Source organism: Manis javanica, chromosome 15 (assembly GCF_040802235.1).
Source record: "Manis javanica isolate MJ-LG chromosome 15, MJ_LKY, whole genome shotgun sequence".
Taxonomy (NCBI): domain Eukaryota; kingdom Metazoa; phylum Chordata; class Mammalia; order Pholidota; family Manidae; genus Manis; species Manis javanica.
Genome location: NC_133170.1, coordinates 38,240,449 through 38,266,939, shown reverse-complemented (window position 1 = coordinate 38,266,939; position 26,491 = coordinate 38,240,449). Strand labels below are relative to the sequence as shown.

Genomic DNA, 26,491 nt, shown 5'->3' with positions numbered 1-26,491 from the left:
ACCATCCAGAGGTAGAAAATCTTTCATTTACATGCTTAGACACACAAACATATAGATTGAGACATAATGATTACAGTTAGCAACACTTTTCATAAAAGAACATACACACAGACAGATAAACTGATAAAGAGATTTGAGTTACTGGTATCCAATTGCCTTTCCTTTTAGCTTATTTGACTAAAAGTATCTCAGTTCTCAAGAAAACACTCTATGGGTGAGCAGTTTATATAACTGGGTTAAGGTTTAGATGGCCCCAGACTAACAGGGCTGATGAAGGCTCTGAACTGATAAGGACTGTGTGTCCCCAGGTGGCTGGAAATGAAAGTACAATTCTAGCTCCAGTCATTTAAAGCCAGGCTGTGTTGCAGAAGATAAATTTCTTCTGTTTCAGGGATAGTTTAAAAACCTCCCAATTTTTGAAGGTAATGAACCCAATAAGTAGAATAGATTTCCACCAAAATAATTTAGAAAACTGGTTCCATATTGTAGTAGTTCACGGGACTTTTGACTATTTTCCTTCCTCGCATTAAAATAAATTTGGTTGCATAACCTTATTATATTGTATACTTCTCTCAGGGGCCAAGCCTCTCCATTAGAGAGTTTGTATTGAGGCCAGGCTTGTGTGCAGAAGATAAAGCACTTTTTCAGGGTCTGGGGATCAAAATTGCTCCCAGTTATTTAGAATGCAAGCTAGAGCCGTGACTGGCTTTAAACTTGAAGAGGAAGCTCCCACCTGCAAGAGAGAAAGACAGGTGTTTGACACCTGGTCGGCCAAAATTTTCTCTCTGTGAGAGTGTCCCCTCGCCTTGGAGCCTGGGTGACAGTGGCCAATCACCTCCTCTGCCAGGCCTACTGGATTTAACCACTCCTTACCAGTATGGCCTGTTACCTTGCCTTGATTCCCCTCTTGCCTTCCCAATCAACAAGAGTCACCTCGGAGCTCTGAATTTAGTGGGACCTTACCACTGTGCTCCTACTTTATGCCTTCTGGGAGTCCTGATCCAGACCCTTGTTTCTCTCCATGGGCTTCAGCATAGTCCACTCAGGCTGCAGATAAGGAAATGCCTAGCCCCAGGAAGACTGCCTCCAAGGAAGAGAGATCAATAGAGGAGAGCCATGGCTAGAATTTAAATGGGGCCATTTACATGTACAGTTATGGAGGGGGTTGTCTGTACTCAAACACCAGTTTATGCCGCTGCCTGGGATTTAGCCAGTCACCCACTATAACAAATCTGATCTGTGAAACAAGAGGTTGGGGAGTTATCTGTGACTCTCGCATAGGCAGCAGCCTAGCCAGAGGTTCACTCAGCACCATGGGATCAATCAGCCGGGGCAGAGATCCAAGGACCACCGTCTACTAGTCCGGTCTGCCCTCGGAGCCCCCAGATTAGGAGAGGAAAGTAGGAAATCAGCTCAGCCACTCTCTGACATTCCCATCCATCCAGGGGCAGGAGATCAAGGAGCTGCAGACACTGGGAAACCTTTCACCTGAGACTTAAGACTGGTAGCCGACGCTAATCATCTTTTAAGTGGCTAATGGGTACTCAGACACATTTTTATGAGATAAAAAGTACATCATTTAGTTTGGAATAAAGGCGGAGCGTAGGTCTCCTGCCTTGCGGTGGTGAGCATCGGGTTCCATGAAATTGATGAAGTTAGAAGGGAGTTAGGAATGCCCCCTGCCTCACTGAGGCCAGGGTGGCCCAGAAGCAGGCTGGAAGTCAGAGACAGAAAGAGACACTCCTCACGGACCCCCAGGCAGGCTGTTGGGGTCTGATTCCAGACACGCGGGCCTTTGAGAAGCCGCTGAAGTGTAGCCTCAGCCTGGACTCTTGCAGTTGCCCATGCCTTTCCTCAGTCCCTCACATCTGAGGAGACGCCTCTGAAAGGGAATCCTGGCTTCCACTCAGCTGACATTCCCGGCTCCCAAGGGAAATGGGGGATCCACTGAGGGAGATGCAGGGGAACCCGTCACTTGAGACTTTGAGATCGGCAGCCAGGCTAGTCCCATGTAAGTGGCTGATGAGCCCCCAGTGTTGTGTGCCACAGACAGCTTCCTTCTGAGGACAGCAAAAGAAAAGGCAGGCTAGGATGCCGATACTCACCTCCGAAGTTATCCCGGACGAGCCCCCAAAGATGATGCCCGGTGTTCTTGTTTGCAGAGCCAAAGAATGAGCTTCACAAACACTCAAGGTAGGAGAACAAGGTACAGGCTTTTATTTAGAGATAAAGTGAGAGAATAGAGCTCCTGGCTCACACCAGGAGGGGACAAGAGAGCCCATAGTGGTGTGTTGTCTAGGGGGTTTTATAGGCAGTTGAGGATTTTTCGAGAACATGAGAAAAACTTAGGGGCGTGGACTTGTACCACCTGCCCTGTCCTCAAGGTGGGCTGGGTCACAGTCTGATTGCTACAGTGACAGCAGAGTCACGGGTCATGCTGATACCCTTGCAGAACACTCAAACATTTCAGGCCAAGTTGCTTCCAGCCTTTTGACCTTTAACTGATCTCACTGAAGATGTCTATATCTTTACCCTAGAGAATTAGTGTGACCTTGACTTTGCATAATGCTTAGCACAGACTTTCAATAGGGACTTCTTTGCCCATTGTTACATTGCTCTGACTGTAAATATTCCGCCCTGCTTTTCCCAGAGACCCTCACCCTACTCTGACTACACCCACAGTCCCTGTCTCATTATTCTGTTAGTCTAACTCATTATTTTTTGCCCATCTTTTCTATGCAAAAAGCAATGAAATCATGAAGGAAAAAGTTTATTATATTCAATTCTACAAAATTTAAGAAAATTTGTATAGAGATTAAAAACACAAATGGTAGATTTGGGAGACTATTTGAACAAATATGACATACTTATTAGTGACACATTATTGTTAAATCTCTACTGCTCAATACAGTTTTGGGATGTACTGAACTTCTTTGCAGGTCCAGCTTAGGTGAGGTGGGGCCTGGGGCTCCTGTGATCATTGCCTTGGCGCCGTGTCTTAACCCGGAAGCAGGGTGTTGGGCTCTGGTGCTGGTACGTCAGGGACTGCGGCGCGGGCCTCTCCAGCGGCAATGTCAATGTTTCACTTCTTCAGAAAGCCCCCAAAATCTAAGAAGCCCTCGACACTGGAGACAGAAGCAGATACATTTGTCCTTTCAGCCACTTAAAGGGGATGAGTTTAGTGCACAGACATCTTTGAGAGCACACTCAACTTCTAAAGCTGGACCTCGGACACGCTAAACATCTTGTTCACCTGCATAGGTCTATCGCCTGCCACTTTGCAGCATTTCAGAGAGCAGCTCTATTAAGTAGTTGGAAATTGATCTGAGTCATGTTTGAACATTCTGGAAAAGGAATTAAGCATATTTTCTAACTAGTAAGAAGCACCATATCCCTCACCAGGCATAGATCTTCCTAAACGTTTAGTCTCAGAGCAAGAACACTCAGGCTTTTCATGTTCTTTGGCATTAATGGCTGTAACACTTTGAATTTCTGGCAGTGGCATCTGTCTTGAGAGACTCTGACCCCCTGTACTGTTGGCCCTGAGTGAGGAAGACTTGCTTCTTGGGCATGCGCACCTCAGCAAGAATCTGTGACTCATTCTAAGTAGACCCAGCATCTTTTATGTGTATGTTGTTGTAAGTTAAGTAGCATTATTCACATTAACAGTTTTATGCATTCATAGTTGGGGTTAGTAAGACAAAAGTGAAAGAGTGAGCTGAATCATCAACCGTTAATCTATAGAAGGCTCTTTTAAACTCTACTGTATCTGCATGTGTTTCTGATAAAACTATTACCAGTATGATTTGTTTTCTGCATGAGCTCATATGAAACTTGCTCTTTCAGAGCCAAAGTTGGTAGGAATAATTATGTAGGTTAGAAAACAAAACAAAACAAAACAAAAAACCAAATATGGTCACTTTTGTAAGGTATCACAATAAAGATGACTTGGGAAAAAAAAAAAAAACTAGCCAGGAGAGGAAAATGTGCTTCTCAAGTTCTGTGTCTAGAAATAATCCACCACCTTCAATTGCATTTGTATTGGCCCAAACTAGTCAGATGCCCACATAAAGATGCAAAGGAGTGTGGAAAATTGTGGTTCTCAGCTTTCCAGTAAAAACTTTGCATGTGAAAAGTGGAGCACTGATCTTTGCTGATTAACCAGTTGTCTGGCACACTTGCTTACCAAAGAAATTGAACCTTATTCTGCTTTGGAGAGCAGAGGAGTAAGAGAACCAGTTATGCCTGTTAGAAGAATCTCATTGTTCACACTATGCATTAGTCTCCTCCAGCAGCATATTTCTGGACAAAATATGTGGAAACATAGATGCCTACTTGTGACTCATTGTTTTTAAAATGAATAGTAAAATCTATACTTTTCTGGATTATGAATTTTCTTACTGGAAATTAAGAAATTTCCCAGCAAGGAAGCATACTTAAAGGGTGATTGGTTACTCAGGAAAGAAAAAGATATTCGAGTTGTATATTTTGAAGAACAGCAAGTCACAAAATAAGAAACAGTAGGTCATTCAAAAGAGATGAGGGGAACAGCAGCTTGGGGCTTAGCTCTGCCACCAATTGTGTGTGACCTGGCTCGACCTCTTGACACCTCCATGACTTCAGGGGAAAAAAAGACAGGTTGGACTTAAGGATTTTTTTCAAAGCTCATCATCTGTGAGTCTGAGCACAAATATAGAAAAGCTTCACTCCTGGAAAGATGGAAATAATGCCATCATATATACTTCTGATTGCTAATTAATTTTCTCACCTATTAAATAACCCATGCCCCAAAAAAGTTAGGAGAACCATGGATTTTTCCTCCTTTGCATAGTGTTCCCTTAGCAACAACAGCAACAGAAACTGCTCTGAACCTTGGTAATGATAAATGAAGAGACATGTCTTAGAATTCTTTCCCAGGAACAGAAAATTATCTCAGCTTAGAATTCACGTGAGTCCTCAGTTTCAGCAAGAAAAAGTACCTGTATCATTTCCTCCTCATTTCCTGAATTCTAACTTGAGGGAATTTCCTGAAAAAGTGAGAAGGGCATAGTGTGTTTAGAGATAAGTAAAGCAGCTAGTTCTGTATCTGTTCTCAGAGTCACAGTCGAAAAGAGGTGGTACTCTGGGCCCTGCTTGCAGTGAAATGTCGACCAGATAAATCCCAAGCTTAAATCATAAGAAATAAATCTTTGCATCTTGGATGCATTTATGGAGTGCTCCATTTCTTTGGGAAAAGTTTTATTTCACTCATGGCCAAAACTGTTTTTTATGGATTTTTGGTTTTGTCCCCAGAAACTACAAATTGGAAGAATGCATATATGAAACTGGGATGTTTACCCATATTTATGAACCATCTTTCTTAGAGAAAAATTTCCAGTTGCAGTAATGTTAATTGCTCTTTCTCCTCAATGAAGCTTTCAACTGATTAATTATCCTTCCTGGTTTTATTCCAGTCTGTCATGAGAGTATTAAAAGCTACTAGAACAAAGAACTGCTACTTATACTAAGAATTTATACCAAATTATTATAGTTAATACTGTAGTTAAGTGGATGGATCATTTCTTCAGAAAATTATGACTTATCTATTATTTTTTTTTACAACAGAGATTGGCTGCTTTTCCAGATGCCTAAAATTGGGCTTTAGTTCAGGAAGTTTAAATAATGTTCTTTATCAGCTGAGCAAAAGTTTGTAATAGGGCTTCTACAGAGCAGTAGCCACCCCCAACTCCATGAGAAATCTAAGATAAAATCTCAGTAACTCTTGCCTGAACTTTTACTATGTGCCTGCCACGTAAGCTTCTCTCCAAGCTGAATGTGGCTCTTTACACCCCCCTTGGGTAGCTGCAGGTCAGTGTGAGTGGAGAGTGGGGACACAGCTTCCCCACATGGCTGGTTGGCCCAGCCACATTACACGATACAGCCACTGACCTGTATTTCCTTAAAGAATGGTTAAAAGACACGTTCGCAAATTGAGAGATTACACTTTCTAGCTATTCAATATTTATTTGTCTAAAATCTAAAGTCTCATCATTATCAATCCAAAGCAGTTGCTTTGGAAAATTCAACATTTGTGGTTGCTGTAAAAAACACAATCTGCCTTAGTTTAAACTCATAAATAATTGGAAAGCGATAAGGAAGCAAACTTGCCTCCCAAGAGTATCATGTATCTTACTGAGGGATTTCCTCCCAAACACAGTCATGTCATAAAATTTAAATAGAACAAAATTATTGGTACTTTCATTCCAAAAATAAAAAACTTTGGAAACTGCATGATGATAGGTAAATCCTTGCTTTGTGAAAATTAAACACATTCATATTAAGGCACTCAGATTATAAATTTAAAACTTTTCTCAAAGCTTTTATGTAATTTCCAACTTGGAGTAATTTGGATGTCGGCATTGAGTGCTAGTCAACATACTGAATTATTTGAGATGTAGCCAAGAAGAACAATTCTTGACAGATAAAGGAAAATCATGCTCTTAACCAGCCTTTGATGTGTGCTTTCCAATCATTTACAACTAAACTTGGCAGCAGCCAGAGTTTCAACCCTCAACAAGCCCCGTGCAGCAGAAGCACAACTTAGTCTTTCTGAACAGTTCAGGGGTGCTTATTCCACACTGGTGTTTCTCAAATACAGATGCAGATGTGAGCATGTAAGAGCTCTCCCCTCTACCTCAAGCACCAGAGGACAGGCAGGGAAGATGGAAACAAGGTGGGAGAACAATTCGGGGCAGGCAAAGACTCAGAGGGAAAAGGGCCAGGGCCAGTGTGGGAGCGCACCCGCATTTCACCGCAGCAGGATTTTGTGTCTGTTTGAGTCGGGTGGTGCAAGCCTCAATCACATCTGAATGTCCTGTGCTGCTTGTTGTTCCACTCCTGCCCCAAGCACGCAGACTGGGTCTCTTCAGCAGATGTCAGTGCCCTCCTACTATGCACAGAATCCTGTATGCCAACGGCTGCTGTGCCTGTTCGTAGGGTGAGTCAGAAGTACCAGAGAGTTCATCCTGAGAGCATCTCTCGGCCTGCCACACAGAGGGACTGGTGGGTAAACAGCTGAGGGTGCTGAGTGCTGCTCCCCAGCTGCACTGCCGCCCCGGTTGCCCCCAGGCTCACTGTTTGACAGCATTCCTTCCCTGGTGGCTTTCCCTCTTCTGGCTCACTGGCTTTGCAGCTTTTCTAGGATCACATCCCAGATAAACTGCTTGCACATGAATCCTTGTGTTAGGGGTCCACTTTTGAGTGGGCATCAGAGGGCAAACTAAGCCAGTCTCCATGCCTAGTACAGAGCAGACAGGGAGAGGGTGCAGAAACAGAAACATGACTGCAACCATCTTGCATGTCAGGAGGTTTGGCTAGTTGTCTATGTCCCCTTATTTGCTTTCTGTTCCTTTCCTGGGTGTCCACCTTGGCTTCAACAGTTCGTTGTGCAGCTCAGCATGGGCCACCTCCTTGACTCTGTGCCTGCCCCTCATCAGTGACAGACACCCGCCTCCCAGGGCTCACTGGGTGCTGTTGTTAGTGTTGTTTCTGTTTTTCTCCTGAGTGTTTAAACAGTCCTGTAGGGCTGTCTTGACCTTTCTTGATTGTGACCCAGAAATGAAGGAAAACTTGTAAGCCTCGTCCTGGGCCAAAGGGTCAGGTGAGGCACTGGGTGGTGACAGTGGCATCTGTGAGGGAAAGTCTCACAAACCAGACAATTCTCAGGATCAGTGGTCAACCTCGCAGAGCCAGCCTCTGCTCCCTCACTGTCCGCGGAGGGTTACGGTCTGGCTCAGGCACAAGAGCCCTGGGCTTTTCTTATGGAAGCCAAGAGAAATGTCACTCCATCAAGAGTTGTATTAGTTTCTGACCCTTTAAAGTTGGAGTACACACAATTCAGTCCTGAGAAGATCTAGAAAATTCCTGCTGAATCCGAATTACACCCTAACTGACCTCCCATAGAATTGCACCAGAGGAACAAATAAATCAGTTTTAGAATCTGGCTCAATGCCTTCCAACTTCTTAACATTTATTTAACTGAATGTGAGAAATATCTTCCTCTACTGTGACTTCACAGTTGATTCAAAACCTCTGGGCTTGAAAAATATATCTCACTTTGGTTCATGCCGGTAAACATCTGCCCTGATATGGTAAGTGGGGTCTGAAAATCAAGTGCAAAAAATTCAGGGTTCAATTATTGCAAGCTTAATAAAAACCAATGTTTCTGGGCATTCTATGTGGTCCCAGAAGGCACAAAAGTAAAGAGAGTGAAATTTCCCCTGCTTGCCTCTGATCATGTCACTGGGAAGCTGGCCGTTCCTTGCACCCTGTCATTGTGTTCCAGAGAGTCTAAGATCTTAGTCCCCTAAGGTCATGGGGATCTGTCCTTCAGCAACATCCCCACTGCCCTGAGCAAACTCTTCTCCTGTTCGCCTTTCCATGTCAGCTTCTTCCTGGGCCTCTGCTCTTGATCCCTGTTCCCTTACAGTCTGTGATCCTTTATAAGCAGGAATCATGACATGTCCCTCTTTGGCTCAAAACCTTCCCTGCATTCCATGGCCTGGCCCCTCCCCATTACCCTTTGACTTTGTGCTTCCTACTCACCCCTTTACTCACCCTTCTTCAGCCACGCTGCCTCTTCCCTTTACTCAGAGGCACCAGCTGTGCTCTGGCTTCAGGGCCTTCACACTGACTGCCCCTGCCATCCAACAAGGTGCTCCTGATCCTTCCTTAAGCACCAGAAGAGCTGGAATCTTGTTAGTTTTTTTCCCTGCTGTATCCCCAGGATCTACACAGTATCTCCCCAATATTAGGTGCTCAATGAATATTCCTTCAATGAATGCTGAATGAATGAACTCTCCCTATATTACCTCATATGCCTTGGTGACTTAAACTATCAATTTTATGATGAACCCAAATCCATGTCTCCAGTTGAGTCTTCATTTCCAAGCCTCAGATAATTGGTAGCCATCTGACCCTGAGCATCACCACTTGGACAACTCCCACACATCTCAAACAAAATATCCCAAATAGATAATTCTCTTCTATCTCTTTGCAAATCTCCTCCCCTTCCTCTGTTCACCATCTCTGGAAACGGTGTTGTCCCCACATTGTTGCAAGCCAGAAGCCTGAGACTTACCCTAGACTCCTTTCTCAGTCACCCACCCACTCAGTCACATCCAGTCTGCCTACCTCTCCAGCCTCATTTCATACCATGCCCCTTCACTGTCCAGCCGCCACTGACTCTGATGCTTTCATACATACTGCTCCTGCTACTTTGCCCTTCCTCCCCTCACTCAATGTTCTTCACTCAACCCCACTTGGTCCCAAGCATCTGCTTCTTTCTAGGGTTCCTCCCATAGCAGCCAGTGCATACAGACCCCTATTGCTAATAATTGCATTACTTACCCAACTCCAGCACTAAGTCTGAGGTCCTAAGGGCAGACACTGTGGGTGATTGCATCCTGCTGTCTAATACAGTACCTACCACATAGTAGGTGTTTAAAACACATTTGGTAAACAAATAGACCCTAGTACCAAATAAGATGCCTGGATTAAGTAGATTAATTTATGATGAAAAAATATATAGATTATCATTATAAAAATGATTCCAATCCTTCACAGTGCCTAGCTCATATTAAGTTTTCAGTATTTATTTTGCTGAATGAGTTAATAAATGCAGAGGAAACAGTCTTGACAATGGCAAGATATTATGAAAACAGCATGAGATCAGTCACTGTGGGTCATTACTAGGATACTTGTGCTCACAATTGGAGGTGGGAGTGTGGCAGGATGGCAGTATATGAGGCAAGAAGGTAAAGTGGGGAGAGAGATCAAATGCCATGGGGGTGGTGGGAAGTATGCAGTGGGAAGACCTTTGTGGCATTAAGTTGTCAAGAGTGATTGATCGGATGTGTGGTTTAGAAGGTCCCCCTGTCAGAAGAATGAAGAATGGATTGGCAGAACTTGGGTGGGCTGGAGTGGGTGAAAGAGATTTTGGAAGGGTTTGGGAGATCAAGTAGAAGGCAACTTCAGTAGTTGGAGGGTCAGAACTATGATGATCTAGCTGGGATGAGACTGGAGACATTTCAGAAGTCAACATGGATCTTCCTGGGCAATGGTAGCTGACTCTCCCCAAGCCTTGATCATATTGGTAAGGCTCCCGGAGTCCTAATACTGTCATGGTAGAACAGCTCATGTGCACAGCTCAGGTTAAGGGTCTACCTCGTCTTCTGGTGCAATTCATGAATTACCAATTTAATGAGGTTGTCATGGTCTCTAAAAGCTCATGCAAGCCCATACAGCATCCATGCTTCCACTTAAATTACAGATGTTCCTAAAAAAAAGGCTCCACAGCAAAGAACATGGGCTACTTTAGCATCATTCTTCTGCTCTGGAAATCAAGGGTTGCATTCTGAGAAAAACCGGGGTCACTTTAAATAACCAACTTCATTTCCAAGATCCAAGGACATTTCTTCTGTCTTTTTGCTCTAGTCTAGGTGAAAGGAGGCCTAATTCTTTGGGTGCTGGTCAAAGTTTGATCCATTGTGAAAACTGGTTTGGACATCTAAAAATCCAAGACATAAGACATAGTGTTTTGAGATGTCCCCCAAAATATATCAAAGGGCCTTGGCTTATTGTTAAGACAGGGCTATCTTGCCTTCCGGTAGGGCTGATGTGATCCTTGGTCCCAGCTTGATGGTGCGTCACAGGTTTATGACTCCCAGAAGCCGTTCTACGAGGCTATAATAGAATGAGGACTGTATGTGTGGTATACTTTCAAAAGTACCTTTGGGTGGACTGGCAATTGACTAGAAACTCTGCCAACAGGAAGCCTGCCGCTGCATTGCTTTTTCAATAATGACTGTGGGGAAAGAGAAACATACTGAGTTTAGAAGGATGTTTTTAAAAATACTATATAAGAATATGAAAACCTGAATTACTTAATTTTAATCATTTTAGGTAAAGGCAATAATAATTTGAGGTGTCCCCATGTCCTCTATTTTTGTTGCTCTTGTCCCAGTGTTCTCCCAGCGCCCCTCGCCCCAGACCCAGGGGGACCCGCGGTGGAGCCAACATCTGAGGCTGCCTGTCCCGGGACAGCTCTGCCAAGCCTGTGGACCAGGGCTGAGCACACGGTCCGTGTTGGGGCGAGGCGGGAGGCGGCCACAGCCCTGTCACCCCCACTCCCCCGCCTCCGTCTGCCCGCTCCCGCTGCGCCCCCTCCCCGGGGGCCGGGCGCCGGCCAGGGCCCCCGGGGCGGGGAAGGGTCGGGCCGGGGCGGGGAGAGGCGGTCATATAGGGGCCGGGAGGGGCGGGGGCACCGCGCCTGCCCGCCCGCGGGCTCCGGGAGCGAGAGGCTGCCCTCTCCGCCGCGCCCCCCTTCCGGCTCCGAGGCCCCGCGCCGTCTCCGCGGCCGCTCAGCGTGCCTGGTGCTGCGCTCCCGCCGTGCGCCCTGGGCCCGGCCGCGCGGTTCCCCTAGGTAAGTCCTGCAGGGCGCTGCGGGGGGTCAGTAGTTTCGTGGGAGGGACGGGCCGGACAGGCGACTGCAAGGACCGCGGGGAAGAAGGTAGGTTTCAGACTCAGAATCGCCCCAGATTTTCACCTCCTCCAGAGTTAGCTGCCTGCATCCCTCTGTTGTCACTCTCTGCTGCAGGCTCTGTGTGACCCCCGCACACTGAGTGCCACCAGGGCTGAAAGGTGCCTCTCCCCACGCCCCGTAGGGCGTGATGTGTGTACGGCGGGCTCCCCGGACTCCACAGGACTGATGAATGAGGTTGACCTTCCTGGGGCAGAAGGCGTCCCTCCCAAGTCTGTGCAGGTCCACCCTGTACTTTGCTTCCCTACCTTATCCGGAGTTATTAAAGATGGTTGGGTTTTCATTGTTGTCTGAGGGAAGAAGGCAGAAAAAACGCCCTTTCTGAATACCCAGTAACGCCTGCAGCGCGTGGAGCTGCACTCTAGGCTCAGGATGGACTGTGCAGATAATTATAATGCGCAGAGGAGGCGGGCTGAAGAGGGCAAAATATTGAAACTAGGGAACGATTTCTTTCCTTTTGTGTCCTTTTGTGATAAAGAGATTTCACTTCTCTTTTTAGAAGTCTACTCCTTAGAGATCCTGAAAGATAATCTTTGCCAATGGGAAAAAACAATTTTGATATGGGACAGGGCTGGTGATATCTCTTAGGAATAGCTGACATGCTGGTGCACATCATAAATAAGGCTTGATATACAAAGGATGTTAGAAGTCTTCTGTTAGAACTTTCTATAATTACACAATCAGCAGTCACATTGCTTTTTTAAAGAAAGATCTGATTGATGAGCAGTCTTTTAATATAAAATTTTCTGATATGCCATCTGGAAGTTACAATGTTGTACTTATTGTTTAGTGAGCCCATAGATGGGTTCACCTACTTAAAAATCTTGATGAGTCTAAAAAGTATTTTAAAATACATGACCTTAAAAGTTTTTTCCTTATAAAAGAAGTTGCTAATTTCCTCTCCTCTCATTTTATTCTAAAATATTAGTGCGGAGGAGAACCTGAAAAGAAACTTATCTTCCACTCAAAAGTACATAGATTTTGGACATTGTCCCACATGAAGTGAAATTTTATGATGTACATGAAAGACTTTATGTTTAACACTCATCAGAGAATCATCTTTAGCTTTTTTGGTATCAAGAACCCTTCAATTTTACTAGAACTTGTGAAACAATTCTCAAGAAAAATCATTGTTGAATATAATGTACTTGCAATTTCCATGTTTCCCAATTCCTTCAGAGAGTCAAAATTTCAGAAAAGTTTGAATAGTTGGAATGTTTATAAAGAAAAGATTTATTTATTTGCATAGACAATGCCAAGAGCAGCTAATTAAGTCACTAAATGAAGGTCAGGTTACAAGAATTGTGAATGAAAGTTAATGCATTCTTCATTCATCTATATACACAATATACTAATAGTCTTGCTAATATAATGGTCTTAAAAATAGCTGGAAAAAAAGTTTCCTGTCAGCAAATGTCCCCTCCCTGGTATTTCTCAAAAACACGTGATTGCTAGCTATGTTGTCTGCAAATAAATAAGTGATCCAGACTAATGAGGATGTGTTCGCAACCAAGGATGGCTGCAAACTTCTACAGTCCCAAGAAGTATGAAGATTAGATTTTCTATACTTCTACTTGTATAAGTGTCACAACTATAAAACTTTTCCAAGGTGATCAGATGTTGGCCAAAATCTTTTTTCTCCCTCCCTGACCTTTTTGTTGTTGTTACTGTTTAAAGTAGGGAGTGCTTTTAGCTTTGGTCTGAAACAGATTTAGGTTCAAGTTACAGACTAGCTTGGACATTCTCTTACCCACTCTGAGCCTTTTCTCGCCTGCCACATGGAGCAGTGATACCTCCCTACCTTACAGGGATATGTGAGAAAAAATAGGAAGATCCTTATAAAATGCTCAATAACTGACGGCAGTAAAGTTTGGATAGAGGCAAATGGAAGCATTTCCAATAATTCAGTTAATGTAGAGCCCAGTTTTGTTCCATGTTTTGACCTCATTGAAATACCTTGTTTCCGTGGAGTGTAACACATGATTAAGAGAAATGCATAACTCCCCAAACATTGTAATTTCCCTTTTTCCTGGAAATGTTCCCCTTGTAGGGATCATTTATGGACAGACCTGTCACTCAGGCATGCTGCTCTCCCAGAAGACAGGTTTGAGAGCAGTGGGCATTCTAATTTCACGACGTGTTTCTTCCTATCTTCTGCTTTACAGTTTGGGGAAACTTTTTCTAGCAGACTTACACTGTTCCCGCAGGCAGAAGGTGGCTTTGAAAAATGCACTCAGTGTTTTAGTCTTTGCATAATGGGTTTATAACAAAAATATCTTTTTTACTTTTAGCAGAAAGGTATTATATTTACATTCTCAGAATGTCAATGTCAATATAAAGGCCTCAAAATCAACCTTAAGTTTTCCAGGGGATGGACAGTTAAAAAGTATAAAAGATCTTTTACAAGACAGTGACTAATTAAAGGCCAAACTTTTTAACTTAAGAGATCATAGTTAGACTTGGTCTTTCTGTTTCCTCTCCTGTTTCCTCATCCTCTCTCCAAATTTGTCTTTTCTTGGGAGGATCCCAAGGCCTTGGCAGGTGAATTTGGAAGAGATTGCCGTGAACAAAAATGGATCTGGCTAATGTAAACCATGCACAGAAGAAAAGGTCCCTTGTATCTCACATCCCTAATGCCTCCTGGCACTTCATATTACTCGATAAATATTTAATGAATGAATGACTTAAAATTTCAAATGTCTGGCTGAAGTGTGCTTCCCAAGTAAATGTGGATCAGCTGCACTTAGAAAATTTGCTAGCATGCAAAGTCTAGGCCAGGGAACAGAGGCATGTGTCTCAGCTTCTGACCTGAAGTTTTGCTGAAGTCAGAAGGCTGGCCTGTCACTGCTGATCCTAAATCTTATCTTTAGTTGTCTTGGTTGACTGAGATAACCTCAAAAGCTAATACTTCCTATGGTTCCAAATAACATGTCAAAGGAAATTTAGTGATTTAAGTTTTTTATGAATAGAAAGTTTCCCCAAATCCTCACACAGTAGAGGGGAGGGAAGAATAGAAAGTAGAAACTAACTAAATTGTATTAATGCAAACCTCAACATTCCCCTCAAGTCACAGAGACAGGATACATATAGATTCAGCCATTCTTCAACCATTCACAATCACAGATTGGGCATTGATTTGACTCTAAAATGTCATCGTAATGCTCTAATTGCTGTATCCTAGACTTTAGAGGGCGAAAGTTTTGCCAGAGTTCATTGGCAAAGGCATTTGTGTTGGCTTGAAAAGCATAAGCTAATCACTTATTGAGTCCTTGAAAAACAACTTGATTAATGTTTGGCAAGAAATCCTGACTGAACGTCTCCATTACATGAATCCAAATACAATAGGACTTTGAAGATCGTAAGCTAGTCATAGTCACATTTGGCTATTATTGTTTGGTGGAAAAATCCCCGTGTGTCCCATGGCTCATGTGCCATCTTTTGGTGCCCCTGCCCCCCCAAGCCAGTTAACTGGATGATCACACTGACCTCAACACTTCTCTGGGACAGTTGGAATCTATGGTACTAAGAAGATGATGTACACTGTAGCAGATTTCCCTAATGTCTTTGTTTCCTAGCGGCTTTTCTTTTCTCTACCGGCTAGCAGATGATGTCAGAGCCCTGCCCACACTCCCTCCACATTCACTGCTTCAGTGCATGCTGGAGGCTTCTTCAAGCACCTGTGAAGGCCTGAGAGCTTTCCCTGGCCATGGGAGCATGTCTGACTCACATGTGGAGTGGGGCAGAAGGGCCTGGGAGTTAACGACCCTGGGAACAATCCCTTCCCCCTCCCCCGAGAACAGCTGAGAGTTGGTGAATAGATAACACACCTTAGAGGCAACAACTCTTTAGTGATGATCTATACATTCTACCAGAGGTTTCTGAGAGAATGAGTTCCAGCTGCCCACCATGGTGACCTCCCTGCCCGAGAAAATTCCACACTGGCTTCTTTCCCTGCCTCGTTCTCCTACCAGAGTTTCCCAAGATCACCTCCTAAATAAACTAACTGCACAAATTCTTGTCCAGAATCTGCTTCTGGGAAACCCTGCCTACTTTAAGTTTGTTAGCTATTTCAGTAAATGCAGTGTTTTAGCTCTAAGTATACTATAGATTCTGTTCTGGCAAAAAACTGAATCAAGAGTGGAATTCTTGCTTTCTGCATGGAAGAACAGAATTATGTCCCCCGCCAGGGCCATCTTAGTGTGTCTGGGTCGGCTCACTTGTTGGCCATGACCTCACATGAATTCCTGTCAGCTCTCTGAGGACCATGGCACGGGGATGTGGCAGGAGATGGCAGCGAGGGCTCAGCGTGACCCAACCATTACACAAAAGTACATTCTGCTGGTTATGGTAGTGGCTCAAGCACACACTCTGTATGATGGAACTGGCCTCTCTTCATTTCTCAAGCGTTCCTGTTCCCTCCCCAGGTTTCATCACCATTTACTTCTTGGGTTGGTCAGGGTCCTCCAGAGAAACAGAACCAATAGGATATAGAGGGATACAGAGGAGGAGGTTCATTATAGGAATTGGCTCGCATGATTCTGGAGGCTATGAAGTCCTCTGATCTGCCATGTGCAAACCAGAGAAAACTAGCGGTGTGATGCAGCCCAATCTGACGGCCTGAGAACCAGGAGAGCCGTCCGAGCAGGGGTGAATGGGTGCTCTAGCTCAAGCAGAGGGGGCAGAATGCCTTCCTCTGCTTCTTCATTCTCTTGGGCCCTCGGGGGGTTTGATGGTGCCTCCCTCACATCAGCAAGGGTGATCTTTGCACTCATTCTATCAGTTCCCTTCTGGAAATACCTCACAGGCTCACCCAGAAGTAACATTATACCACTCCTGATCTCAGATAGGTCGACCCATGAAGTGAACCATCATATTTACCAATTACCCCCTAACCGCCCCCCGCCCCCCCCAGAACCTTTCCTCAGTACTCCAGACCCAGATATCTAACTTCCCACAGGCACGGGACCATCTTCCACCTCCAACCCAACAAGCCCCAGACAGTATTCACTCTCTGCCCCACAAACGTTCCCTCTCCTGTACATGGCACAGCGCAGGGGCTGCACCAGGAAATTCCGCAGCAGCCTTGAAAACCTACCCTCTTCCCTAGCCCTTGTCAACAGTCCCATCTAAACAGTCTCCCAGTTCTAGCAGTTTAATGCCTAATACGTCTGTAAACTTTCCTCCTTCTCCCTATTGTTTCTGGCCCTAGGTCCCCAACACCATCCTTTCTCCCACCCAATGGCTGCTTCCTAGTCCACGTCCCTGCCTCTGGTCTTGCTCCTCTGCTAGTGTTCTCCATATTTCAGCCTTAGGGAGCTTCCTAAAACCTGTACTCTCCTCTGTTTAATCCAAAGATCCAAAATCCCGACCATGGTTGAAGATCTTTTCTGCCATCTGATCTTTATCCACCTTCATCTGCCCCCCTATTTCTTTGTCCCCACACCTAATCCTTCACTTGTGTAAGGAGAACTTGCTCTCTCCTTCCTCCTGCCTTTTGCATTTGGAATTTCCTCTACCTAGAACAGTATTATTTAGACCATAAATCTGGCTAACTCCTTTTTTCCCCTTAGGGCTCAGCTTACGTGTCTGTTCTTTAGGAAAGCGTTACCAGACCCTCTTGGTGAGGTAAGGTATCCTGCCCTGGGCCTCTCAGCACCCTGCACTTGCCTGCCTGTATTGCTCTCCTCCAGGCCATCTTCAGGGCCAGCCACTCAGTATATGCTCCAGAAGTGTCTGCTGTATGAATAACTGAGCAGAACTCAGGCTCCTTACTAGCTGGTGACCATGAGCAAGTCATATAAACTCTCTGAACTTTACTTTGCCCATCTAAAGTAGAAAACATATCTGAGAGCAGGGTGATTGAGAGGATTTGATGAAATTGTGGGTTTTGGCTCCTGGTACACAATTGATGCTCAATAAACTATGGTTCCTTTGGATTCAACAAGGTAAGTACTATGCTTGATTTGACCCTGTGATGTTTTGAGACAGTAAGGCCAGGACATTCAAGGTGATATTAAAGGGGCACTTTGATACAAGGATTTTGGGTGGACGCAGAAGGAAGAGCATATCATTCAGCTAAAAGCATCCTGCCTTTCTGACATCCTGTCAAACTGTGTGTGGAGTGTATTTTTGGAAATGTAACTGATATAATAGCATAGAATGGCATCTAATTCCCTCATACAGTTTCTTCCAAATAATCCTTCTCCTCAAGCTTCAACATTGCACTCCCCTGGATTAGTGCCACGAATCAAGTTTCTAAACTGAGGAGCTTTTTCCAAGAGTTTTGCCTTAATAAATTTTCCCCAACTGCAGTTCCTCCTGGATTTCTCCCCTTCTCCACAATTACTGCTGTCATGCTGAAAGAGTGCCAGCAAGCACCTGATCACTGGCCCTGGGGGCCTGCTGTGGACCCTGGTGCGATTTGGAGGTGCTGTAACTGGGTGGAGAGAAGCACTGAACAAGTTCACAGACTTGCACTGTTCAATGATTTGGCAGAGAAGCTTTTAGGTTTTAGTAGGGGGAGTGCATTAAGTACATGATGGGTGCAAATTAGGATTTCCAGGGGGAGGATTTTAGGATTTCCTCAGGGAGCTGTCTGCATGCTTTAAAGACTTTTAGGTATCATTGGTAAGTCACTGCTTTTGCGCCCTAAAGTCCACAGAAATCCAGCTTTCCAGCTCCTTGGGCCAGGGGTGTCCCGCCAACTGTGACACACAGTTTGTAACCCCCTTTGTTTCTACTGTTGTATCTTAACAATTTGGGCACATGTCATCATTTGTAATGAGTAGTCATTATACTAAAAAAATTGGTAAACTGATGATAGTGCTCTCTATTTTAGAGACCCACCTCATAAATCCATAAATACATATTCCTAGGTGGAAAGTACTTTAAGTATATGCCTGTTTTCTCCCAAAAGGTTGAGGGTTTTCATGTAACTGTTCATTTATTTTATTTCTCTGTGCACCAGTAGTTCTTCCAATTTCTTCATGGAGAAAGTTGCAATTAGGCGTAGATGTTCCACTGTCAGCTCAATCAGCAGCTACAGAAGTTATTGAGTCAAGTAATGCATTGGACACTGAACAAGAGATAGTGATTTCAACATTGCATATCTGGTAAACTCTCCTCTGGGAGAAGAGATATGTGCTCTGTGTTCAAAGCGGCAGCCATGCCACCAGCTTCAGCCAGCAAGTAAGGGGTGAGCAGGCTAGAACCAGCCTGGGTAGGAGATGCTGACTCCAGGTTTCTTTACACAGTGGACCTTTGAGTTCTCCAATCCAGGGAGTTAGGTCACTTAGCTCAACATTATTAAGCTCTTTATGTACACGATCACATTCAATCCTCGCAACAATCCAGTGAGGAAAGTACCCCCTTAAACAGGGTTTGGGTCTGAGGTTTCAAGGTACATCAACTACCTAGTGGAGGGATTTGACATCAGAACGTGGTAAAACCCAGGCTTCCATATGGCTACCTGTCCATTCTGCTAGTAAACTGGAAAATGCATATTTCAAAAGCTTAGAAGCTCCCAATGCTGATGCTCAACTTAGATCCTTGCATGGTCAAAATGATAGTTCGGAAGTCATATTTTTCATGGTAAGAGAAAATTTTGACTCACTGTTTTTTTAGGGGAAGGAAGAAAGGAGAGTGCTGAACACTACCTGGTCATAAAGTCTTGAAGTGCCAATGTGAGAGCAGCTACAAAACTCTGTAGAATCTTCGTCATTGAAATTGGCTTTGTTTAATATTTTCAAAAGCCCATTCTCATTTTGCTGTTTGACTTTTCTTAGCATCTTAGAACTTCAGAGAAAAAAATGGTCTTACAAACCATTTCAAATATTTTTCATAAACAAAAGTAATTGGTTCTTCCCCCAACCCTTCCCCATAATTGAAATCATTTAATGACCTCTGACTAATCTTGGGATAAAGACAGAAATCATGAATGGGTCTTGCAGAGCCATGCATGGCCTGGCCGCTTCTGTCCCAGCCTCGTCCAGTGCCGTGCTCCCCTGCGTTCTGTATCTGTGCACACTGGGCATCCTTTCTTCCTTGACCACCCTGTTCTCCCTTCCACCACAGGAACTTTACATGAGCTCTCCTCCCTCCTAGACCACCCCACTCCCTTGGCCTCATTAGCTCTCCCCACTCCTCTGGATAGCAGCTTAGACATCAGTTCCTTGGGAAGCCTTTCCTGGCCTCTCTGAGTTAATTAATTCCCCTTGTTACATGTCATCAGAATACATAATTCAACAAATGCTTGTTAAGTACCTTTTTATATACAAAAGTACCTTATTTCAGGTGCTAGAAAACAAGATGGACAAAGTCCCACCTCTGGGGAGGATATAAACATTGAGGAAGTCAACAAACAACTTCCAGGTGGTGGGAAATGCCAGGGAAGAAGGAGTTCCTTACGGGGTTAGTGACTGCCGAAGGAAGAGAGGGGTGGTTTTGGATGGGGTGGTCAGGAAAGCCTCTGTGAGCAGATGTCTGAGTCATCAGGGGAGCAAAGGGAAGCTACCCGTGGAAAGGGCATCACCAGGCAGGAGCAGCTTTATCATGTCCAAGAAGAGCAAGATCAGTGTGCGGGAGTGGAGGGAACAGAAGAATGAGCTCAGAGATCAGGGGGCATGGCTCGTGTCAGGTGGGGCCCGTGGACCACGCATACGGGATTAGGATTTCATCTAAGCCTGATGGAAGGACATTGGAGATTTTGAAGATGGGAAATTGTTTCAGTGTGTGGCTTTAAAGATCACTCTGAGTGCTGTATGAAGAATATCAGGAAGGGAAAGAGTCCAGGCAGGGAAGTCTGTTAGTGGGGTAACTGGTCAAGAAGCAAGGTGGTGTGGACATGGCACGAGGTGGTAAGATGTGGTTAGATTTGGAATATATTTTGAAGGTACTGTTCACAGGATTTACTAATAGATTGGCTGTGGAGTCTTAGGGAGCCCTCTTTTCTACAGTGTGTAGTGCAGTCTTAATTTCACACTTATTGATGTAATTCTTTCAAAAATATCTTGTTCTCTCAGTAGACTGTAAGATCCCCAAAGACAAAGACCATGTCTGGTTTTACTTCATTGCCTACCTGCTGCCTACCGTAGTGCCTAGTATAAATAACTGTGCAGAAACCACCTTGTTTTTTGAGGTGGAAATGATGAGGAAAATGAGTCTTTGAGAGCCTGAGTTAAAGGCCTGGCCGGGACCTCTCAGCCCTGATGAGAACCCGTGCCTGCACATGCCTCCCTCAGGCTTGCTTCCCTCTTGCAACCGAGCCCCTTCAGGACAAGCATTTTCATTTGGGGAGGCAGGGATCACCAACGTGTGCTTCACATGCTCCTAACGGATGACCTGCTGCTCAGGCAGGCGCCCACAAATGGCAACCAGCATCACCCTGATCACCTTTGAGGCTCTGTTCAGGCACGCTGAGTCTGTTACATTTTGTCTTTCCTTCACCGATTTTGTTTTCTTCTAGATTAAAATTGTTGATCTTGTGTTATTGGTGTTATGCCTAGGACCCAAAGGAGATCCACCTGCACCATCTGACTTGCGTTCTGTTTTGAAAGACACCACAGGATTACATGAGAGCAGCTGGCCTGTTTAATCTTCATATAAGAAATTAGCCATTCAGAAATGTTTGCTCCCCCAAGGACATTTTGAAGAAAAAATCAGTCGATTCAAGCAGTGATTAGAGGGAAAAAAGAATTGAATGCAATTATGAGTTTCCTCATTCTCTGGCAAGGGAAAATCTGCCTGAAATGTAGCTTTCTCAAGCAATGATCACATCCTTGGCTTTGGACCTCTGCCTTTCTAATTAAGTTACCAATACATATGTACAGATTTCATTTGAACAGCTAGGAAAATTGGATTCTTACTCTGTGGAGATTTATAAAGCACTTTGGCATTTCTGTGTGATTGAATACTAATACTTAACCCTGGAATACAAAATGAGGGAATTAAATCCAACCTAACTGCTCATCATCTAGGACCTTTCAGGCTGCACCCTCCCTGGTCTTCATAGTAATAGGCTCTCTTCTCTCCCATCAAGTCACTGTCCCTTTACCTTATTACCCCCTGTTGAATTCAGCAGGTGGGCTTTTTGCCCTTCAGAGTTCTTATGCCCTGAGACCCGGTCTCCACTCTCCTGAGACTCTCAGTTTAGTAGGGTCATTCACAGAGTTGAAGAGCTCCCGGGTGACGCCCAGGTGTAGCCGAAGTGGAGAGCCACTGTGTGCTTTGCCCTGGTTTGGTAGGCCCTGGGACACATAAGGCAAAAATTAGTCCTCCCTTCCTTAGTTCTGACACACCACCAGTTGCCCAACAGCTTTCAAGGAAGGAGAAAAAAGTAGGTGGAAATGTACAAATCTGTAGTAACGTCCATCCTGATTTCATGGACGGTAAAATGCTGTTGTAAGGGCACACTTTAAGTCCAGGAAACAGCATTCTCCTGCCCATTAGATGGATGAGGAAGACGAGGCACAGAAGATGCATGGTACGGACAGGCAGACATGTGCCAGGGAGAATCAGGCAAAGTCCCGTGACTTAGCTCACTGGCCCGTCCCCGGTGCCCCACGTGCGCGAGCCCCCCTCCTCCTGGGCCTCTGCGGCTGCATGCCACTCTCTCTACCTTGACATGTTTGCCCCGTCCTTAGACTCGCCTGATCCTGCTTCTCTACCAGGTCGCAGCTTCTCCTGGGTGTCTTCTCTGAACCCATACCTAGGGGAGGAGACCCTGCCAGGAGGCCTCCTCCCCAAAGCCAGGTCTCCTTCTGTTGACACAGACTTACCCCCAGGCTGGGAGAGAGTCCCGAGGGCCGGGACTGTGACTGCCTGCTGTCCCTGAACCTGTGTGCTACTGCGACTAATAATAAACTGTATATTGGTCTTCATCACATGCCCTGGCTTACGTCTCGCAAAGCCCTGGAATTCCCAAAGCAATAAGAGCAATGAGAGTATCTTTTGTTATAATATTTGCTCTCCTGTCCTCAGTTCCTGAAATCACTTCACAGCCCTAAAGTTGAAATGGGTGTCTTGTTACTCATAACAAGCCCTTCCCTCCATAACTCGGTTTATGTTAATTAAGTGACTTTCGGAAAGTACCTAAAGCTGGGGGGGTGGGGTAAGGGGATGTGGAGGGGTGGGAGGCTAGTTGCCAGGGGAACCAACGATTAATAGAGGGTTGGAACCACCAATGGTCAATTACTTAATCACACCTAAGTAACGAAGCCTCCGTAGAACTCCAAAAAGACCCGGATCGGAGAACCTCCAGGTTGGTGAACATATGCAGAAGCTGGGAGAGTGACATGCTCATGCTGGAGGAGGCCATGGGAGCTCCGAACCCTTCCCCAGATTTTGACCTGTGCATCTTTTCCCTCTGGCTATTCCTGAGTTATATCCTTTTACTGTAAGCCGGGAATCTAGTAGGTAAAATGCTTCTCTGAGTTCTGTGAGCAGCTCTTGCTAATTAATGGAAATTGAAGAGAAGGTTGGAGCTTTATAGTCATGTAGTCTGAAGCACAAGTGACAGCCTGGACTTGTGGACAGCCTCTGAAGCGGGAGGGGAAGGGATTTTTGTGGGACTGAGCCTTTAACCTATGGGATCAGACACTATATTCACGTAGATAGTGTCAGAATTTAGTTGGATTGTAGGACACCCAGCTGTTGTTGGTGAATTGTTTGAAGCTGCGGACCCCTTACCCCCCAACACACAACAGGATTAGTGAATAGAACTGCTACACCTGGTGTGCAGCACAGCTTGGGACTATCTGTGGAATGTGTGCACTTTGGCCCAGTCCTGGCCATTGTTACTTCAAGAAGAGGGCAGCACAGTTTTAAAGTGGTGGTTCTCAAAGTGTGGTTGCCAGGTTGTTCCATTAGCATCCCTTGGGAGAGTGCTGGACATGCAAGTCCAGCACAGCCAGACTTACTGATTCAGAGTATCGGGGCTGAGGCCAGCTAGTTTCAAGCAGCCCTTCTGGTGATTCTGTATGAGCACCACAAGTCAGGGTGTGGGCTCTGGAGCAGCTGCCGGGCTTCAGAGCCTGGCGCTGCTGCTTAAAGCCTGTTTGGCTCTGGGAAGGCCACATTGCCTCTCCGTGTCTCAGGGTTCCCATTATCAGAGGGAGATGATAGAAATAATGGTGCTGCGTCAGCTGGGTTCACGGCAAAGAGTGGTCAGCACGGCCCCTGCTCACAGGAAGTGCTCAAAATCGGTACGCTGTGCAAATATAGGAAAACTCATTACCTTCTCCGAGTTTTACTTCTTTTATCTTTACAACAAGGATAGACTCTTTGCCTCACCAGGTTTTGAAAGTTTAAATGTGTGTGATGGTCAATTTTAGCTTGGCTGGGTCAGCTTGGCTGGGTCATGATGCTATTATTTGGTTGAACACCATTCGAGATGTTGCTGTAAAGGTTTTTATTTTTTAAGAAGTGACTAACAATTTAAACCTATAGACTTGAGTAAAGCAGATTACCCTTCATATCGTGGGTGGGTCTCATACAATTAGTTGAAGACTTTATGAGATAAGACTGCCTTTAGGCTGAAAAGCACAACAGCAACTTCTGCTAGAATTTCCAGCCTGCCCTGAAGTTTTCAGACTTGCCAGTCCCCACAGTCAGAGCCAATCCCTTAAATCTGTGTGTGTGTATATTCATACATGACCCCCAACCATAATGTACATATGTACACCACACACACATATACACATATATATACCCCACACATATACACATATATACCCCCACACCACACAAACATATACATATATATCCCCATATATAAACATATATACCCCTACACATACATATACATATATACCCCCACACAAATACACATATATACCCACACACATGCATTACACATATATACCCCACATGCATACATATACATATATACCTCCATATGTATACACATATACCCCCACATATATGCACATATATACCCCCTTCTACTTTTTATATTTTTCTTGGAAGACAATGTGTTGAATATGTGTAGGTCAGCATTTCTCAACCTGTGTAGTTTCCAACTACTGATATTTGGAGCCAGATAATTCTTTGTGGGGGGCTGTCCTGTGCATTACACAGTATTTAGCAGCACCCCCAGCCTCTCCCCACTAGATGCACCACACCTTCAGCAGCAAAAACAAAAAATCCCTCAACACTTCCAAATGGTCTCTGGGGACAGAATCTCTCCCGCGGTAGCACAGGTGTAACGTGAGCACACAGGCGCCACATCTCCCGTGTCTCCTGAGGCCCACCCAGCCGGCACTGCCCTGATGCCCACGTTTCCCATGCACTCGCCCTTCCCCATGGCAACCAGTTTATCACGTTCCACAAAACCTGTCTTAAAACACACGCCACCAAAGGTGACCTTAATAGTACACCCCCCTCCTTCCAACCCCACCTGTATGCCTGCTTTCCCCTTGCACACATTCCACTACACACACCGTCCCCCTTGGTCCCCACAGCCTCGCATGCATGTGCTTTGCCCACTTCCATGGAAATCCCTGCTAAGAGGAGTGGATAATTTTGTCAGAGCCACATCCTGCTGTTTGCCAGCTTGTGAGTTTGGGATAGCCACTTATTCTTCCTGACTTTCAGTATTAATATCTTCAATGGGAATAGCTGAGTCTACTTTGTAGCATGGCTATGAAGCACAAGCATCTCTGAACTAGAAAAATATAGGATTTTTCCCAAAGAAAGTGAAATCATGGCTTTTATATTTTTCTGTAAGAATTTACCCAACTACAAGTGGGTTTAGGATGAAATATGACTTTGGAAAAGGCTAAATGAACAATAAATACATAAATTTGCATATCACATTTTGCATTTGGGTCTAGTTTATTTTCCTCTTCTGATAGCTGTTAAAGTAGTGTGGTCAGGGGCCTTTGTGTCCTTCTGAGATTGATATATAAATTATTATTATTATAGAGGGGAATACTGAAGGGAACACTGTTTTTGAGTTGGTTTGCATTATTCCCAGCTTAGCTTTAACATACATATGCTTTAAAAAATAGTTTTTGGTGTGTTTTAGAGGTTTTACATGGATGGCATTAAACTTCCGGCTATCTTCCCACATCCTTGCTTCCAGGGACTAGAGCCCCTGTGGCTGGGTTGGATGAGCCTACACCTAATTCACTCACTCTGTTTTAAGATTTTTTCCTATTAAAGAGTGAAAACTGAATCATACATCTAATGCTTGAAAAATATTCCCATGTATGAGTATGTGCCAATTTAATTACCCCTTTTTCCTCTTCATGAACAATTAAATGATTTACAATTTTTACAGATATTCACAGAAATCTTCCCGTGCATGGGTTCCAGAGTTTCTCTAGGGCATTTACTTGAAATGAAGTTTCTGAGTCATCTTTGATTTTACTAGAGATTGCCAAATTGCTATCCAACTAAGTGTATCAAATTATATTCCCACCAGCCATGTACGTGAACTCTTATTTTCCTACATCCTCATTAACCCTTGGTATTGCCAGTCTAATAGCAGGGAAATGGTATCTTCATCATTGTTTTAATATGCATTTCCCTATTACTGGTAGGGTTAGGGATCTATTCATGTGCCTTTTGACCAGGTTACCTCTGTTGTGAGTTGCCTATTCATACCCATTGCCTATCTTTCTATTGGGTTTAGTAGTTTCTTATTGATTTGTAGAAATATTTCATATATTCTGGATATTAATCTTTTGTTGATTAAATATGTTGTTCCTCTGGTTGCTTGTTTCTTATGTCTTTTGTCAATATTTAATATTTTACACTCCTTTACAGTCTACTTTATTGTATATTCCTTAAGAATTTCTTCCGAAGTCATAATGATTTTGGTTTATATTTTGTCATTTTGCTCTTGGAACACCCTTTATCAGAGTTTAACTTTAATACATATTTATGCTTTTATTAAATAATATCCCCCCCACC

At 44.4% G+C, this 26,491-nt stretch overlaps 1 protein-coding gene and 1 long non-coding RNA gene across 9 annotated transcripts in view; one reads left to right on the top strand and one right to left on the bottom strand.

The window, feature by feature from the left end:
* Positions 1-2,760: 2,760 nt before the first annotated feature.
* On the bottom strand, positions 2,761-15,479 carry LOC118970803 (uncharacterized). Its single transcript, XR_005058939.2, has 3 exons — positions 11,827-15,479; positions 10,769-10,843; positions 2,761-3,125 (listed from the first exon to the last, which is right to left on the bottom strand). It is a non-coding gene; the product is annotated as an uncharacterized lncRNA (long non-coding RNA).
* COL6A6 (collagen type VI alpha 6 chain) overlaps positions 11,150-26,491 on the top strand; it is a 161,863-nt gene continuing 146,521 nt past the window's right edge. For 5 of the 8 annotated variants that reach the window (XR_012125637.1, XR_012125638.1, XR_005058938.2 and 2 more), the window contains exon 1: positions 11,150-11,461. The gene's annotated coding sequence lies outside the window, so the exon portion shown is untranslated. The remainder of the gene's footprint in view (positions 11,462-26,491) is intronic. The other 3 variants (XR_012125639.1, XM_017675503.3, XM_017675501.3) reach the window with 1 other exon arrangement.